At 38.9% G+C, this 18,235-nt stretch overlaps 1 protein-coding gene across 20 annotated transcripts in view; it reads right to left on the reverse strand.

Annotated features, from left to right (window-relative positions):
- The window catches only part of MEF2C (myocyte enhancer factor 2C), a 127,951-nt gene extending 113,058 nt beyond the window's left edge, over nucleotides 1-14,893 (reverse strand). For 4 of the 20 annotated variants that reach the window (XM_040579934.1, XM_040579947.1, XM_040579932.1 and 1 more), the window contains exon 1: nucleotides 14,346-14,870. The gene's annotated coding sequence lies outside the window, so the exon portion shown is untranslated. Of the gene's footprint in view, nucleotides 1-12,362; nucleotides 12,840-13,902; nucleotides 14,213-14,345 lie in introns of those variants that run through there. The other 16 variants (XM_040579944.1, XM_040579950.1, XM_040579943.1 and 13 more) reach the window with 11 other exon arrangements.
- Nucleotides 14,894-18,235: the final 3,342 nt, after the last annotated feature.

Genomic DNA, 18,235 nt, shown 5'->3' on the forward strand with positions numbered 1-18,235 from the left:
CCCAGAGACATCAACCACTCTGAACAAAGTACAATTCAAAGGCAGAAGTTAGATCATTAAGGATGAAAATAATAGCATCACAGGCAACATCAGCTTGTAAAACAAATTCTGTTCTTTAATAAACATCTAGTGTGCCCATACATATTTAATGTTAACAGTTTTTTAACGGCTTAGGCTGTAACCTTAGCAGCCTGGTGTGGAATTTGCTACTGTCATCCCTGTCCTCATCAGGACAGAGGTAGAAAGCAGCAAAGAAGTAACCCAAAGTTACACTTACCAAATTTGACCTGTTGATTACTTTTCCTCTAGCTTAAGCCGTAATGGGATCACCTCATAAACTGTATTATGCTGGTTAGACACCTTCCATAAAGTTTCATTAACGCACCAACTCTTCCTACTTAACACTGAGGAGAACTGCAAGATGTTCTTAATAGTAAAACTATCTACATTTCTTTTCCTTCTGCTTTCTTTGTTTACACTGTTTGTTCATACCATTAATGCATTGAGGCAGAGGCTGTCCGTCAATGTGTATCTGCACAGCACCATGCACAGTGTTAGCCCCTCATCTCTGTCAGGACCTGCAGCTGTTACCACAATACAACAGTAAGTGGTAACGTTAAGGTTTAATTTTTTTTTTTTTTTTCCATAGGCAACAAAGTCCAAAATAGTCAGATTTCATTTTGCTATTTGTATCTCCACAGCCTCTCACGGGACGAGTACTTCGAGCCAGAAGGAACACATACCCCCTTACACAATATCCGCTTGTATGCTTCATATGCATGCAGGATGCTTAAGATACCACATTTTTGGATGATCTGCAATATTTACAAATTTGAATAGAAAATTTAAAGGAAATACCATAATATTTTCTAAAAAGGAATTGGGAATATTACACCCATTCCAGAACGGCCAGGACAAGTACCACCACTTGAAACTGAGGTCTGTCAACATATTTCCTATGTATATTATTGGCAAATCTGGATTTTACAAAGTAGGAATTAAAAAGAAAGCTAAGATGTTAAATACCTTCTTTAACCTGACGCAGAGTAGCCTGGATAAAACTCTATGACTGAACAATATATCAAAAAAATAGAAAGAATTTATTCTCAGTTACTTTTTAGAAAAGAGAATCCTGTGTAAGTGACTACAGCAGCATGTTCTGTCACATTCTTTCCATAAACTGAGCCCTGTCAGTGACAGCAAAACAGATTGTGTGCATCTGCTGGGAATGAGCCAGATGACAGTGGAAGAAACACACATGGATACCTTGGCACAACAACTAAAGAAGTAGAAGAAAAATGGACAGAAAGAAGTAGAAAGTTCTAAACTTTAATTAAAATGGCTCTCTAACAAAAGCGAAGTTATCTAAGAGTCTGTTGCAGACTGTATGCTTCGCTTTAGACTGTAACTTTCCAAAAGCAACTACATATTTATAGTCTACATTGTCTTGTTTATTCCCTATGGTACTCATATGGCCACCATTCCCACAGTGTCTGGGTCCTACACAATTTGCCTCAAGGAAATACCATCCTCATTCTACAGACAGGGGCTCGATGCACCAACAAAGCGAGATCATCACAGTCATCTAAAATAGGTTCTGCAAGAAAGAGTTAAATCCACATTGCCCAAATCCAGGCTGCCATCCTAAATGCTAGAATATCCTTCCTGTGCTTAGCTCTGCTTTCAGACAGAAATACTGTTATACCTAAAATTAACATTAAACAAATAACCTGCTAGTACTCTAGCATTGCAAGACCTGTGAGCCTGACAAGTTAAATTAGCACAAATGGTGACTGAATCAGCTTTGCTATTGCTGTTTGTATTCTCTCAATTTTTACTGTTGAATATATGAATTGAGAGCTCAAATAGCCCAAAAAAGAATCAGTGAGTTACAGTCTTCGGTACGGAACTGCTACCGCAAACATTGGTAGCTGTGTATTCTCATATCAAAGGAGATCCTGATGCAGGTATTTTAAAGACGTGTAGACGCGGTGCTGAGGGACATGGTTTAGTAGTGGGCTTGGCAGTGCCAGGCTAATGGTGGGACTTGATGACCTTAAAGATCTTTTCCAACCTTAACGATTCTATGATTCTATGGCAGCAGAACTTCATGCTTCTGCTCAGGAATGAATTCAGAAATTCTGCTGAGTCTTTTAAAAAAATCTTTTAATTCAGGTTTAAAGTAATGCACACTGTTTCCCTTTTGGTTAATCGCTTAAAGATAGACCAAATAGACCAAACTTTTTTTTTTTTTTTTTGGTTAAGAAAACTATTCCTATTACAAGGCCATACAAACTCTTCTGAATTTTGCTGTAATGTTTTACTGTCTTGCCTTATATATGAGGAATAAGATGTGACTGCCAGCTGAGTAAAGATCACTATAATGGTCTGAGCAGCTCAAGTGATCTATTTAGAGCATCTGGAAGCCTCATGGGCCAGCAGTCTCAACCTGTTATGTATTCCATATGCAGTGTCTATCTAATATTCTCATTGTACTTCAGAATGACATTAGAAAAATGGAATGATTTGGTATTTACAAAACTCATACAGTATCATTAAATAGTACAATTAACATCCAGCAGACAGAAGCTGACGTATACTCGCCTAGGCTGAGAAAAGCTCTAGAACAGCATATAATGCACCTTCATGTTCCATCTCATTTCAGGATGTGTGAATGTCAGCCACACATGTACAGACTTTAACCCCCAATAGGGACTCTGAAAACTGTGTAAGCCTGCTTATAATGTTCTTGATCAAAGAAGTGGTAGACTTCTACATATTCTTTCCAGTGTGGTCCACGAGAGAAGATAAGGAGATCTTCTTTTGAAATGTCCTATTCAAATGGTACCTTTGTTTCTAATGAGTCTGGAAGAAGAGTCAGAGTGGAACTGAGAGAAAGAAGTGGGTGTTAATTAACAGCATGAGTGATAATTCTGTATATAAATCAGTTTTTAGTAGGTCATCAAGTCAGTGGAGTTACACTAGAATACATGAACAAAGGACATAGTTTAATATATCCATTTACATCTGAAATACTGTTAAATAAACATATCGATATCTGTGAATGTAAGTTCTCTTTGTATTTGTGAAGTCGGAATTTCCCAAGTACAGTTGAAAGAAAAAAAAAAAAAAGCAGCACATTTTTACGACTTACAAGCTGTTTCAAGCTCTTGGATAAATCCTAGTCAGGACTGAATATCGGCACAACTTTTTAACTAAAGTTGTTATTCTTCTTCACTAATTCAAGCATAATAATGTGGTCAGGAAGTCAGGTTTGGATTCACACCCACATATTCAACAGGCACATTAACTGTACAAGAAACCGGCTGAAGAGGCATGCATGCTAGGCCACAAGGTCTTTCCTAAAGGACCACCCAAGCTCTGCTGAAGATGACTGAGAACGTGCATACAGTGGCTATTTTTGAGCTATTTGTTCTCATAAAGGTTTATTAGACCACTCTTAGGTACCCCGACCAATTTATCGCACCCTGGAGCTGTACTTCCTGTCTCAGCCAACATACAATCGATCCGTTGCTCGTTTACGGCATGCTTGTCGTCCTTATATTCAAACACCTCTTCATGTTTCTAACTCCTATCCTAGATTTCAGAGCTTTGCTAGGCATGGTATGTATCAGTTCAAGAAACAAACTCAAATAAAAGAACAAGGCCACTAAAAATTATGGAAGACTGACACAGAGGTCTAGTTTCACAAAATCAGATGAATACACTTGTAAAGATGGAACAAGACACTTTCTTCTTAAACATTGTATGTTATAAAGTTAAATCAAACTTTTCAGCAATGCAACAGGGAAGATGGCATAGAATTGGTTGTTTAAACTAGTTTTAAGCTATATTGCAGACTAGAAACACAGAAAGGCTTGTATTTTTTAAGTAAGAGGTAAAAGACCGCAAGAGATCAACTTAATAGCTAAGGAACTATGGCATTCCAGTGAAACATGACTCAATTACAGCCCTTCACTTGATGAATATTTTATTATCTATACAAGAATGGGATGGCCCCACATTTGGAAACTGAGAGTAGCTTTCTCCCAGAATATTCTACAGCCAACTGATTAAGGACCTTTCCAGAGAGAGAGAATTGTCTTTTCTGTGAACTGCCCTAAATTAAAGGTAGGAAGTATTTCAAATCAGGTTTCTCAAGCGCTGAATTCCTGCTATAAAAGTTAAACCAGTGCTTATAAAGAATTTATAGACTTAATCTGGGGATGTGGATTCCAGCAGACAACAGGACACAGCAAAGTAAAACTTAAACTCCCCTTTTTCGTGTTGCCCTAAGTCCTTTCTAATTATGTGGATACATCCTGGCACGCTGAATAGATTTTAGTTTTTACAGCATCTCAGTAAAGCTGCCAATTTTCATCTGTGCTTTGCCCTTGGAGAACCGAGATATTGCATAACAGACTTGCACACATACACACACACACAAGTTTGCAGCTGCATTTAAAATTAAACTTAAGGATTCTGAGTCCCTTTCTTATACTGTTAGTGCAGCTTCTGCACTTCATTTACAGACTTTTTTACCTTGCATCTTTTGACTCAAAGTTCATGTGTCTTTTTAGGGACAATGGTTAGTGAATTGTATGTTAAACATATAAAATTACAGTTTAAATTTCCCCCTTTATTTTCAAGTTTTGGAATTCATATTGAAGGATCTTTCTCCCTGGTATTCTTGGAAACTGTCACTGCTGGGTTGCATGTGGTGCCAGAGATTATTATATTCAAGAACCTTGTTTAAAATTTGGAGCATACTTTGGGACTGAATGTGCTGTAGATTCACTTTTTCATCCAAAAGCTTGTATTTTAATGTTCGATATTGAGTTTAGGTCACGATATATTCCAAATGTGCTCTGCCAACAGACACGATAGTAGGTATGTATTTAACTGTTCTGCATTTAAAATCAGCATTTAGACCAAAATCGGAAAACAGAACGCTGATGATTCTTTTTTTTTGCAAGTATCTGCAGGAGAATTACAAAACTATATGTCTATGGATTCCTTGTGATTTTAAAGAGGCCTTTTCTATATATCTACATTGTATTTTGAACTTATATTAATCAAACATGGAAGCTGTATTTTCAGGATGATGTTTAATTCACAGAGCAATCTTCCGATCCATTAGTGGAACAGCTTCCTCTTTCCAATCACATCTGGAAAACAGTAGAGCGAAAAGAGGGAACAATACTTTCTTCTTGACCATCCCCAAAACTACTTTTTATCAGAAATCTGTAGAAGTGCTATTCCATGTCCTGTTTGGGGTAGTCAAAGCAGTAGCGATGGTCTCATGAGAGGTTTGCCTTTAATCTTATACAGAAAAATGTGGTAGAACATAGTGCTACTGCTTTACAGATGACATTTAGCGACTTGTAACAGAAGGCTGCACCAGAAAATCACCACTCGTCCACATACGTGACAAGTACTGCTCTTCAAAACAGACCAGAATATCTTTCGTGTCATGCCTCTTTGCTACATCAGATGTTGCTTCATATTGTTATTAAGTGACCAAAAAAAAAAAAAAAAAAAAGTTAAATAAAGAACACATTCTGCCTCCATTGAGAAATCCTTGTGCTCTCAATTAAGTATTTTTCTACAGGATTAGAAGCCGGGGGAAAAATAATCCTAATAGCATTAAAATGCCATGCAAAAATACATCCATTGCTTTCTTTGTATCTGTCATAAGGATTTGCATTATGCCTATCACCATCGTATCTTATCCCTGATACATTTTTTTCCCAGAAAAGATAGCACTCATTAAGGATGGCTTCAGGATGACTATTCTGCTGATCACCACAGAACGTAATACTAAGCTTCTGACAATATCCACTGGAAGCATAACTGAACTAAATGTAATATTCTGGATGGGGGTTTAAGTACTGGAACTTGTCCTGAGGATAGAGTCTCACTTTGCTTTGTCAATATCGAGTGTTGGAAAAATCACAATATTAGTCCAATTTACAGCTTGTATGCCAAGAATATTATAGGAAATGTAGAAGAACATCCTTCTGTTTCTGTCCTGTGCATAATCTTTTTTATTGCAGCATCAACAACAAACCAGAAATGCCAGATCCTATTGTTATCCCAGTGAAGGTATGCAGATTTCTACCTACCAGGGATATAGGTAGGCATTCTTCATTCCTGTACACGTAATTACGGGCAGTTCTGCTTTAATTAGGTAGCTTGCCAATCATTCCATCATGTTTCCGTTTAAGAAAAAAACTGAATAGTATTTTCCAATTAATACAAATTTTTAAATGTAATTTAAATTATTTCCAATTACTAACAACACGCCACATAAATAAGAGTGCTAGTAATTCAACGAGCCTGGGTTATATTTTTTTTAATGTGTGCTCCCAAGAACATTAAGGAAATTTTGCTTCATCCTATTTAGTTTTAAATGAGCGTAGCAGTCCATAGGCTCTTACTAACATTTATGGTCATATTTCTGATCTCTAAAATTTATGTATGTGTGTTTTGGATAAAGCTGTACATTTTGTATGCCACTGCAGCGATGCATTCCCTGGCTCAGTATTCTGACATAAAAAACGTGTCATGTACAAGTTTGGTAAGTGTGCAGTTTCACACTTATTTCATATATTGCAGTGGGGCAATAAGCTGGATTTTTTCACATTCTGCTGTTATATCAATCCCTTCTCTGCATCTTATACACATAAGCAAGATAAGGGAAAAACTGGCCATTTCTCCAGGATTCTGTGGGCGAAATGGGTTCTTATATAGATAAATACTTATATGGTAAGTTTAATGTTATAAATACTGCTTCAAAGATCAGTTCCTTATAGGTACAGAATACATTTAAACAATCATTATTATTATTTTCTTAAGACTGTTGCCCTATGTCTGCAACAATTAAGGATTACTCATAGTAAGACAAATTCTGTACACTTTGACAGGAAATTTGTTTGAAAAAACCTCTGCAAGATCAAGGTTTCAAGTTTGACTACCACGTATTGTCTGCTCTCCTCCATTTGCATACCATCTTAACAGTCCGTAGCCACATTCTTCATAACCTTCCTAAAAGCCTTCCTCCTTTTTTTGCCATTTCTCCCACTCCTCACACTCAGTACAGGCAGAAGCAACGTTCAGGACACAGATGGACAGAGATAGAGCAGGCCTAAAGCTAAGTGTGGAGGACATACTGTCTCCTGCTGGTCTCACACAATATCCTCAAACGCTGCTAACTTTTTCTGCAAACTGCCCAGGCATTCCCAAGGTTCATGGCAATCGGAGGGGAGCTCCTGGCAGCACGTGTCTGAAGCTAAAATGCCAGGCTGGAGGGGAGGCGTGGGCCAGCGCTATGGGATGGCCACAGAACCCCAGCATCCTGTTGTTTCTCTGCAGTGCACTCCCCTCTCTCTGGGGACCACTTTTCCACCCAGCTCCAATGAAATGATTTAAAACAGTCTCCACTGAGAAGTCCACATGGAATTTTTACATGAGAAGTGCTGTAGTCTAGCTTCTTGTGCTGGTGCACATAGTCTGGAATGTGTTATTTTTTTGTAATGATCTGACAATAACTAAATTATTTGGAATACTATTACGCGCAACTATTTCAAATATAATGTAGTATCACAATACATTTGTCAGTAGGGGGAAGAATTTATTAGAAATCAAATAAATAGCACATGCTACTATGTTACTTGTTATTTCTGTTACTAAAAGTAATGTTTCACGTGGACAATGTTCTGCATTATATTTACTTTTGCAGTTGTGTTTTATAAACAATTTCACAATCCTCCTTCCTTGTCCTTTGTACATACTTTGCTAACGGCTATTGATTGACTACTTAAAAGTAAATAGTGAAATTTAACTGAGCATGGGTTCCACAAATGGCATGCATCCTGGATCTATAAAAGCAAACGTAAATAATGTTATTTCTAATTCAGTTTACTTAACTGTACATTTTGTGATTATAGGATGAAATACAAAAGACGGTAATGTCTAAGGTGAATTCTTGCACTGGCATTTGGTTAATAATAATTTTCATGATAAACTTCACTTAAGCAATTATACAGTTTAAGAAATGAGAGTCAGAGAAGACCTGTTAGGCTGGATTCTAAGTTTTGTAGCAGCGGTTCTCTATAACCTGGGAAAAGGAGGCAGAGGAGCTTTATGCCATCTGTTCCATTCTCTCCCTAATCTGCAGGCTGCCTTATGGTTAACTTAAATGAAGGCAGCAAATACTGACTTTCCAGGACCTGCTGTACTGGCCGGGATTTCTGAAGCTCTCTTCGCTTGAACTCTTGCAGCCCCCCAGTGTCGGGGGAGATGGCAGAAGGCAGAGCTACGCTGCTGAAGCAGGTGACTTACTAAAGGTGCCCGGGCTACGGACCTCACTGGTGTGATAGTTGAATCCAACTTGCATAGGAGTCTATTCCACACAATATTAAAATAAGCAATTCTCAGATTGATTATCCAGACCTGGTTCTAAGAATTTCCTAGCACATATTTCTGCATTTGAAATGTATTTAGATGTTAACAAACAAACAAACAAACAAAAAAAAAAAAGAAAAAAAAAAAAAGGTGGTGGCGAATGCGTAGTGGACTTCTGTTTAGGTATATTTCACAGTAATAGTCCTACACTTGAACTGCCTTAAAGATTCTTCTTCTCTATGCTTCCCTCTATTTCTTTTGCAAATTTACTTTCTCTTTGCAAGGGAAGAAGCAATGCAACTATATGAGAAAACTCTGTGAGTTCTGCATGTTAGTTTTCCTGGTTGAATAATGGGTGCCATTTGCATACTTTGAAATACTTTCAAGATGCAAGGAAGTTTAAAAGCTAGAATCCTATCTGATGTTTAGTGGCTTAAATAAATAGCAGATCTCTGAAAGGTTCTCTTTGCCATTGAAAACTAATGGGAGAAAAATGTGATACTAAGAGGGTTGATGCAGAATACAATCCTAAAATCCGCATTTTTTATATATTCTAAAACCAAACACTAACTCCCATGACTAAGATCTGCACTTAGAGATCTAACTCTCTGCATTCAGTGGAAAACAATTATTTTATCTGTAAGCAGGCACCTAAATTTACCATATGAGCATTGAGAAGACACAAATTGCAAAAGAATTTTATTTCTCTTTAAAACCACCTCAGTAGAACAAGTATCTAGGAATTCCACGGCTTTTCTTGAAAGCCTTAGAATAACAGGCTATATTTCCAATGTCATCATTAAATTGATCTCATACTTTACATAAAACTGTGTGACATTAAAATGTGCAAGAGTGTTCTCAGACTTGGCTGCTTCTTTATCATTATAAGACCGTACCTGACAGTTCAAATATACAGCTGGGGCTCGTAAGTTCTCTTTTGTCACACCAATGCTAGGTAACTTTTTGAAAATTACACCCTCCCATCAAAAAAAAATAAAATACTCCACTGTTTTATGATATAAATCTAGTATAACTGAATATTTTTTCAGGTATTCATGGAGTTATATGGCCAGACTGAACTTGTTGGAAAAGGACACTGTATTTCAGTCTTTACCACTCCAAGCTCCATTTCAGTATTTTATGCACATGAATTAATTTTCAGTAGTACTGATCATCCACATCTATAATCGTATGAGTGAGGTGCACATTTTGCACATTTTATGACTGTCCTAATACAGTTTTCCGGCTTATACAGCAGTAAAATAACCAGGAACAATCACAAAATGTGATAATGTAACTATTCTTTAAGGACTGTAGCAAGCGAGCATGTCTCAGACTAGTCTTTTTCATCTTACTTGGCTGTGAGGTACTTCAGGATATTTCAGACATTTCTATAACTGCATTTATTGCCTAATTCCAAGCACTTACTTTTCAAAATATTATCCTACTAAAATTTTTGAAATTCCCATTTGAGCCTCATAATACATTGTTGAGAAGTTACTGTAATGTGCATGAAACAAAAGGAGAAAAAGAAAATATATTTTATGTACAACATGAACTTTCAAAATACAGCTAGGCAAAGCTAGAATGAAAGAAAAGCAAAATGTGCTTTCAGGGTCCATTAAGATGAAACATCTGAATTTACAGGAGTTTCCTGTCTGATTTAATAACACATGCAAAATTAAATACATAAATATTAAATTTATGTATCACATAAGATGAAGACAATGAAAAAAACAATGTTTACATTTATGGTTGACTCATTAGTGTTTTATTATGTGAAACACTAGGAGGCATCAGTTGGGTAAAAAAAAGTCTTCTTTTGAAAAATGGTAAGAAATTAGCATAGAAGTTATCAGCTTGCAAGTTTCATACTTCCAAATGTTAAAGGCTGTACGTTATAACTAAATTATGCAAATAGTTGAAACTCTCTAGTCTCACTGATAAATGGCGTATTTGATAGTACAGGGACAACCTTTAATTTCCTAACTGCTTTCAAACCAGACTATTAATGTTTACATGCACCACACGAAGTATACTTTTACATCATATTACATTTAAAAAAATAACAGAATAGAGGTAAACTAAGATGACTTACTTGTTCCTCTGTCTTATGCTTTTTGATAAATCTGCAAAGCCCTGACATGCTTTACGCACTCTCCTCTGTATGTAAGCTCTTAATAGGGTAAGTGCAGTACATTTAGTATGGTCCTAGACACTTTCAAGAACTTTTAATTGCTATTACAGGGCATCATCTAGGCAGAAATGTTTTTTACAAGTCCCACGGCAACTATCTACTACATTTTAAATATATTTCCCAAAAGCAGAGAATTACACAACATTTTTAAAATTTGTATAGCAATGCTACAAGTGGCTCTGCCTTTTACTACAAAGTCATATGAAACCAGTAATGTCAAAACTTGAGTCTCCCTTCCTTCAAATTGCATTTAACAATGACTAAGCAGCAGAGTTATAGTTGTCTTATAAAATAATCAATTGAAATTGAAGTGTGCCTTGCCATGCTGCAGCAATCAGCTTTTATCTCTGCCCAATCAAAATGACATGTGAACTGCCTAATCCTTCTTTTGTAGGCACATAAGACTTTGTTGTCACTGTTGGTTTTGTGAATCGCCTCTATAAGCTGGTCTGATTTCCTAAGGATGACAGATCTTAGTGAATAGACAAGCTCTACTGCACTGCAGTCAATGAGACAGTGAGATTAAAGTGGAGGACTGAAGACACTAGGTTTTAATCACCTGCCCACATGCAACATTGACCATCAGTTCTGAGAAAATTACCTTAAAGGTGGTCAGAAGACCTGAAGAATTCCTTTTAAAAATAGAAAAAAAAAATTTTTTTTTAGTTGTACCATCATTTGTGTTTGCTGACCAGAGTTCTTCTAAACCCATTTTGTTTCTGAAGTAAGATGCAAAATTGCATTTTCATCCTTTTCAAACAGCAGAACACTAACCGTACTCTTAAACCTGACATTTTCTAGCTGTTCAGAATTACATACATAATTTTTTTAATTTTATACCTAAGTTGCTATAAAGCCTAAATAGAATGTAGCAAAAATCTCTCTGCTGGTATCACATAGCAAAATTTTAAAATCTTAACACACATCACAGATACAACTGCTTTGGTTATTCTTCAAAAGGCTGAAGTAGAAACTATAAACTTCTTGAAATTACATAGCACCTAATTTATGTTCATCTTCATAATCAGTGTTTTCCAAATAGTATCACTACACCTTACTTGATTTCTGGATAAATTATCACGTAATTTAGAATAATTATGTCCAACAGGTAAGAATGTAGTCTATGTAACAAAATCCAAATGCTTATTCTTTCAAGCACCTAACAGCAGTTAATGACTTCTTGCTCAATGAGAGGTAGAAATATCCTTAACTGTCTCTGAAGATGAACTGAACTACTCTGGTGAACAATAAATTAACCTGTTATGGAGGAAAGTAAAATCAAAATAAATGAAGTTGGCAAAAGTATTCTATTCACAACTCCTGCTCGGTTCCTAAGTTTCTATGTAGTTATATTTATCTACTAAATAGACTGCTATCAAAATCTTTCAGAGGTAAACTTTTGGAAAAAGCTTCAGAAAGCTTAATTTCTCTTTGTCTATAATATTTTAGATCTTTTAAAATACAGAACCTTTTAAGAGCGCGTCTCTCTGTTTCTGAAGATACATGTTGCAGGTACACAAATTAGGAGTATTCATTAAAAAAAAAAGAATTTTTCTGATCCTGTATTAAAGAAAATTCACAGTAAGAAAGTATTTATATGAATTTTCTTATGACACTCCAAAACTAGCAGCTCAGGAACATAACTCTACAAGACTTAATCTCACACACTATTCATCATTTAGTACCAATTTCCATAAGGCTCTTAAACCTAAGTTTCCTTTTTTCTTGGTCAAGTAATCTTAAGAGGATACAGACATACCTGATTTCTGCATTCATTTATAGGACATCAAAAGTAACGTTCCTTACATCTCTCCTAAGAGAGCCACGGGACAGGCAAGGGATTTAGGTCTCCTTGGGGCCTGATCCTGTAAATCGTTACTCTTGTGACTGTTCATTTTCACACAAATAGTCTCAGCATTATCAGTGGGACTAGTTGTGTAAGTACTATTTGCATGAAAGAAGGCTTTCATGTTCAGGTTCCAGAACTATCTTCTCATACTAGCCATGTAGGACATATTAGTAAAAATGTATATGAACAGCAGGTTTTTAAAATAAAAGGATCTGTGCTACCAAGAAACACAGACAGCCTGAATTAAGGGTCATTGTCTTAAGTTCTTCTTCAAAGAATTTTTCCATGACTTCCAAAAGGACTTAGGTGTGAGCAGAGACTTCAGTGTTAGCCTCAATATGAATTATGTATTCATTACTATAGAAAGAATGATATAACAGGTATTTTAAGAAAAGTGAGAAAGTAAGAAAGCCTTGTGGGTTTTCTGAGTTCATGTTAGATACCTAAAATCATGTAACAAAAACAGCTCACAAAATAACAAATCCCCAAAGTGGCCATTTGCCTGAGCCTTTGAACTGGAAATCAGTATGTATGCAATACAGAGGTTAGAACTGGTTCACAGGTGGTTATATTTCCATGCCCTGCCAAGCCTCTAGGGATTAGAGTTATTATACTCCATATAAACATCTTTACTCTTCAACCACAATACCCGGGAAAGTGCCAATAAAAGAAATCTATCATGGTTTATCATCCATCTTGTAGTTGCTTTAAAGTAAAGATACGAAACTAGGACATTTGCCATTAAGCTTATAATCAGATATGTGCTAGCAAAATGCATTTTGTGTCAAGACAATTATTTTCTGTTCACCAGTAAAATACTGGCATAGGGCCTTTCTCTGCCTAATTCCCTTAAACCTTTAGTTTTAAGTTGTGCATTAGAGTACCTAATTTCAGGATACCGGTATTTGCTGATACTAATTATTGCATACAATGAAGAAAACGGAACTCTTCTAAAAAAAACAATGCTTAGGGTTTCCACAGTGATTCATTAAGTTTTGTTTTGCGTTGTGCTGCCTTTTTTTTTTTTTTAAGAGAGAGAAAGAGAGAGAGAGAAAAGAAATTATTAGCTTATATTGATACTTATTTTGTTTTTAAGGCTGACAGAAGGTCACCATAAGTTTTATGGCAAATGCTAAGTATTATAGTTACATAATGCACCAATAGTCTTAGAAGTCTCTCATTTACATTAAACTTTATCTTAGCCTGTAAGTAACTGTATGTACTACAACTAAACCAGCCAGTTTTGTAAGGCTGATTAGCTCTACTCCCTTGTGTTAAAAAAATGTAAAGAGTACTTTAAGTACTACGTAAAGACAAAAGCATACTATTCTAAAAGAGGCTGGCAGCCCATGACTTAAATTCCCACATCAATGCAAGGGGTCTTTCCACCTCAAACGTAAGTATTTAAATGAAAGATGCACAAAGTTAAACACTTGCAAGCATGCATTACCTGAACCCAGGGGCTGAAGAGCCTCTAATACAGTGAAGTTTAAGAGCATTTCACTCAAACTGGATTGTTTCCTCAGTCTGATAAATCAAGGTGCAAGCACTACAAGGTCACAGCATTTGGTGAACTATTCAAATCAAATAAGCTTCAAACACTTCACAATAGCAAGCACACAAATTACGTAAACTAACTTCATCAAAGTTTAAACACTTATGACACTGATAGAGACAAGTCAGCAATAATTTAGTAGACAGTGATTTAACTATGTTGCTTGTCTAAAAAGTTACTTTTTAGCAATGGCACACTCATACACTTAGAAAGTCTGCAGGCGATCTCAATCCCAGCCTACATACAGTAATTCTTCAAATGCAATAGGAAAAATACATTGGGCTTCTGTACCATGCCCACTCTATTTCATTCCGATGCTGAATTGCACATGTACTTACATTATAAACATTTAGCTGTTTGGATGATCACACTAGTCCTTGAGATATTTTCCTTTCACAGGAAAAAGAAAAAATCCCTTTACTTCTTCCAGCCTTAAATATTCACCACCTGGTTCATGCAGCCTCCTTGAATCACACACACAGCCTTCAAAGTCAATCCAATAAGCAGCCAGAAGCTGTCTGGTCTGTGTGTGTGTGTATGTGTGTACGCGCGTGTGTATGTGTGTGTTCAGCGTGGAGGAGGAGAAAGTGGCTGAGCTGCTGGTCGGATTAAAAGTAACCGGACTCGTCCCGAAAGCGTCCAGGAAGGAAGTGACAGCAGGCGAATGGGAAAAGGCGAGCAGCTCACAGCCTTTGTAACATCGCGGAGGGAAGGGGGAGGCGAGGAAGGGATTCAAACTAGACGCCTGATGAGGTGTCCTTTTCTGCTTAGCTCCCTCTTCCTCCCTTTTCTTCTCCTTCTCCGTCTCTCTCCCTCTCTCCCACAATCCCAAACGAATGACTCTCTCCTCCCGAGCTGGAGAAATAATCAGTTTCACTCCTGCAAAAAGGGGGCGGGATCAGATCCCGAAAGCGTTTTAATAAAACAAACATAGAGCAGCAGCAGCGGCAGCAGCTCCCTTCCTTGCCCCTCTAGTCTAAACTAGATTGATAAATTACTCCACTACACTACTTTAATTATGTATATGGTATGCAGAATAAATCACTGAACATCAGCACCTCAATCAAGCACTTTTTAAATGATAATTGCATCTTGGGTGAATCAATCTTTCCATTCCTGACATTTTGCTAATTTTAGTTGTACGGTGGGGGTAATGGCATATGCCACACGCAAACCTAATGACAATCCTTTATCCCACCGCGCGGGGACGGCGCGGCGCGGCGCGGCGAGGCGGTGCGCGCTCCCCCGCGCCAGTCCCGGCAGGGCGGCGGCAGGGCGGCGGGACCCGCGGCGGAGGCTGGGGGGGGCACGGCCCGGGGCAGCGCCGCCGAGCCCCGCGGCAGGGCAGGGCTGCCCGCTGCCCCGCAGCCGCCCGGGCGGGGGAGCGGCGGGGGCCCCGCAGCGGCCCCGCTCCGCGCCGCCGGGAGCGGGGGGCGCCCAGCGGGGGCAGCGGACCCGCCGCCGGCGCCGCTCGTCCCCGCATCCCGCGGAGCGGAGCGGGGCCGCCGCCCCCCGACTCTCGCACTCCCGCACCCCGGAGCCCTCCCGCCGGCTCCCCGCACCCCTGCGGGCTCCGTCTCCGCGCCCCCCCCCGCCAGCGGGGCAGCCCAACTTGCACAGCTCGGCGGGCTGCGCAGCCGCTGCCCCCGGGCGGCCCGCAGCGCCCCGCGCCGCGTAAGGGGCACCGTCCCCGTCCCCGCGGGGAGCGCTGGGCAGCGCCACTCCCGCCGCCCCCTCGCACGGGTCCCGGCCGCGGCCGGCTGCCGGAGACGGTCTCTTGTCAGACTCACCCGCAGAAATGCAGCATTACCAGCGCTCGGTGCGAAAGGACGGGCCTTTTTTTTTTTTTTTTTTTTTTTTTTTTAAATAGGTACGTTTGGTTTTAAAACCGGACTGAAAAGGCTGTACTGTATGGGAGCTCAAATCCAAATTAAGCACATGCAATAATCTGTGAGTGCAACTAGACTTTGCAGATACTTCTTTAAATTTCTATGTAGAGAGCCAACTTGTACGGTCCTTTCGGAGCAGCAGAGTTTATGAAGGCACAGACTATTATTTTTATGATAGATTAAGGTACTGGAAATAGGAACAGCACATGTGATAAAACCTAACAACCAAATTCAAACAACAGTGATAAATGTATATTTGGTTCACGTTAATACAAGTCCTTGGTCTCACAGTCTTTTTCCCCTATAAACATCTCATTGGGCCACTGACCTACTTCCAAAGTTCTGTGTCTGACAGTGAATAAATGCCTTTTCGATTCAACTGCACTCCTTAAACTATGGATGCTCAAATCACGGTCAGAGCAAAATGAAGCTCAGGCAGCGCTAACAAGCACCCTGCAACTGCTCTCAGTGCAGTTCCTGGGAGAATACCCTTCGGGGACTTTGGGTCTACATCACGCCCTACCCTGCCTTGGGGAGATTTAGATGGAGAGCGGGCAACTCTCAATGGACAGACAGTTACATGCTGTAAACGCACCCACAACAACAACAATAATAGCAGTAATACTGATGTGCCTAGAGCCACTAGGCAGCCAGACATGAGCCAAGCACATTTCACACGGTGGTGAGAGGCACATATGCTCGGCAGTGTCAGCAGCGGAGCCCGAATACTGTCGGGGAAGAAATACTTTCTCAGCCTCAGGTTTGGCATGAAGTGCAGCTGGGGAGAAATCTGGAACAGTTGCACGGGTTGTACCCTTGCTATACCTCTTCTGCAGACAATTTTCGTCTCCCAGTGCAGCACCCAACTATCCAGTAATATTCACATTTTCTTAGTGGAAGAAAGAGAAAACTGTGCTAAGGCTTCACACTTTTCTGCTTTAATTGAAAACGACTGTCATCTGCACTATTTTGTGCAGGATATGTAAGTTTTCAGGTTTCTGGCTAGCTGGTAACACAGCCCTTCAAATGGCAAGACAGAAAACGAGCACCATCTTATTTTGAAAGCAATTAATAGGGTAGGCAATATTTCAGAAAATAAAAGTATAGAGCAGCCTAGCACATCTACTACACCTCCGTGTGGGCACTTGTGGCCTAATCTTTAAATAGTTGTGACCTTCACATACTGGAGTATCTTAAAGCCATGCCAAGTTTTTGTCACCAGTACGATTCATCAAATCCATGTAAAGGACACCTCGATTTCTAAAACAGGGTTCGGATGCTAGATGGACAAACACATAAAGGGAGGGATCAGGCTTTCTCACTCATCTCAGCAATAAGATAAGGCAGGAATTTATGCATTATGTTTTGAAGCATTTAAGATTTTTTCCCCCTCTTTTCCTGCATTTAATTTTAAAATCTGGAATAATTTCAAACAGTGAAAAACCTTTGTTCTGGTGTCTGTACTTGTACTGATGCTCCGCAAATGCACCCTTTTCATATTTCTGGCACGAGACTCAAATCTACTCTTTTCTGCTGTCCACAGGTCATGTGCAGGTCTGCTGACAAAATTTTTTTTTTATTAATCCACCACCTGAGGCATGCAACGTCGTAAACAATGAGACACCAGTCAAAATGTAATAATTGCAAAATCAGATCACCAAAGTTTTATCAAAGAATGAAGTGTGTATCCAAGTATCTCTTTCCCTTATAAGTGTGATTATCTCAAGGTAACATTTCCTTTGAAGATGATTATCAAAGTCCGTTTTTGTTCTTTTGTGGATGCAGAACATATCTTTCCCTTAGGAGAAATGAGATTGCCAGCTTACATCTTTTAATGCCATTTAAACTGAAAAGCAGTAAGGTTACTATGAAATGATCCACCTCCTTTGCATCTTAACCCTGGGGTGGCTCGGTTTCTATTTTCTGTTTAAAGTTCTGCTCAACCCCACTCCACTCCACGCCTCGCTCTCTTCCACCACCTCCCTATTTGTAAGAGCAACACAGTGTAACACTTCTTCCCATGTCTGGCTGCTTTTAAACTTGGCCCACGCTGGGTGCAGTGCTTGAAGTGAGCTTTACAAAATTATTTTAAAGTGAGCTGGGGCGGTTGCCACAGCAACCCACCCTGAGAGAAATCGAGGCTATAGATTAATCTACCCCACAAGATTATTCAACAGCACTGTATTTGTTCTTCATTCATTCAGAATATTCCCTCAATCCATATGCTTTTATAATGAACAAAAGATGTAAACTCAGATAATTTCAGAGATAATAGGGTATATACTCCAGGAGCACAATTTAGATGCTTTGTAAGTCACTGCAAAGAGCTGAAATGTACA

This window comes from Falco naumanni, chromosome Z (assembly GCF_017639655.2).
Source record: "Falco naumanni isolate bFalNau1 chromosome Z, bFalNau1.pat, whole genome shotgun sequence".
Taxonomy (NCBI): Eukaryota; Metazoa; Chordata; class Aves; order Falconiformes; family Falconidae; genus Falco; species Falco naumanni.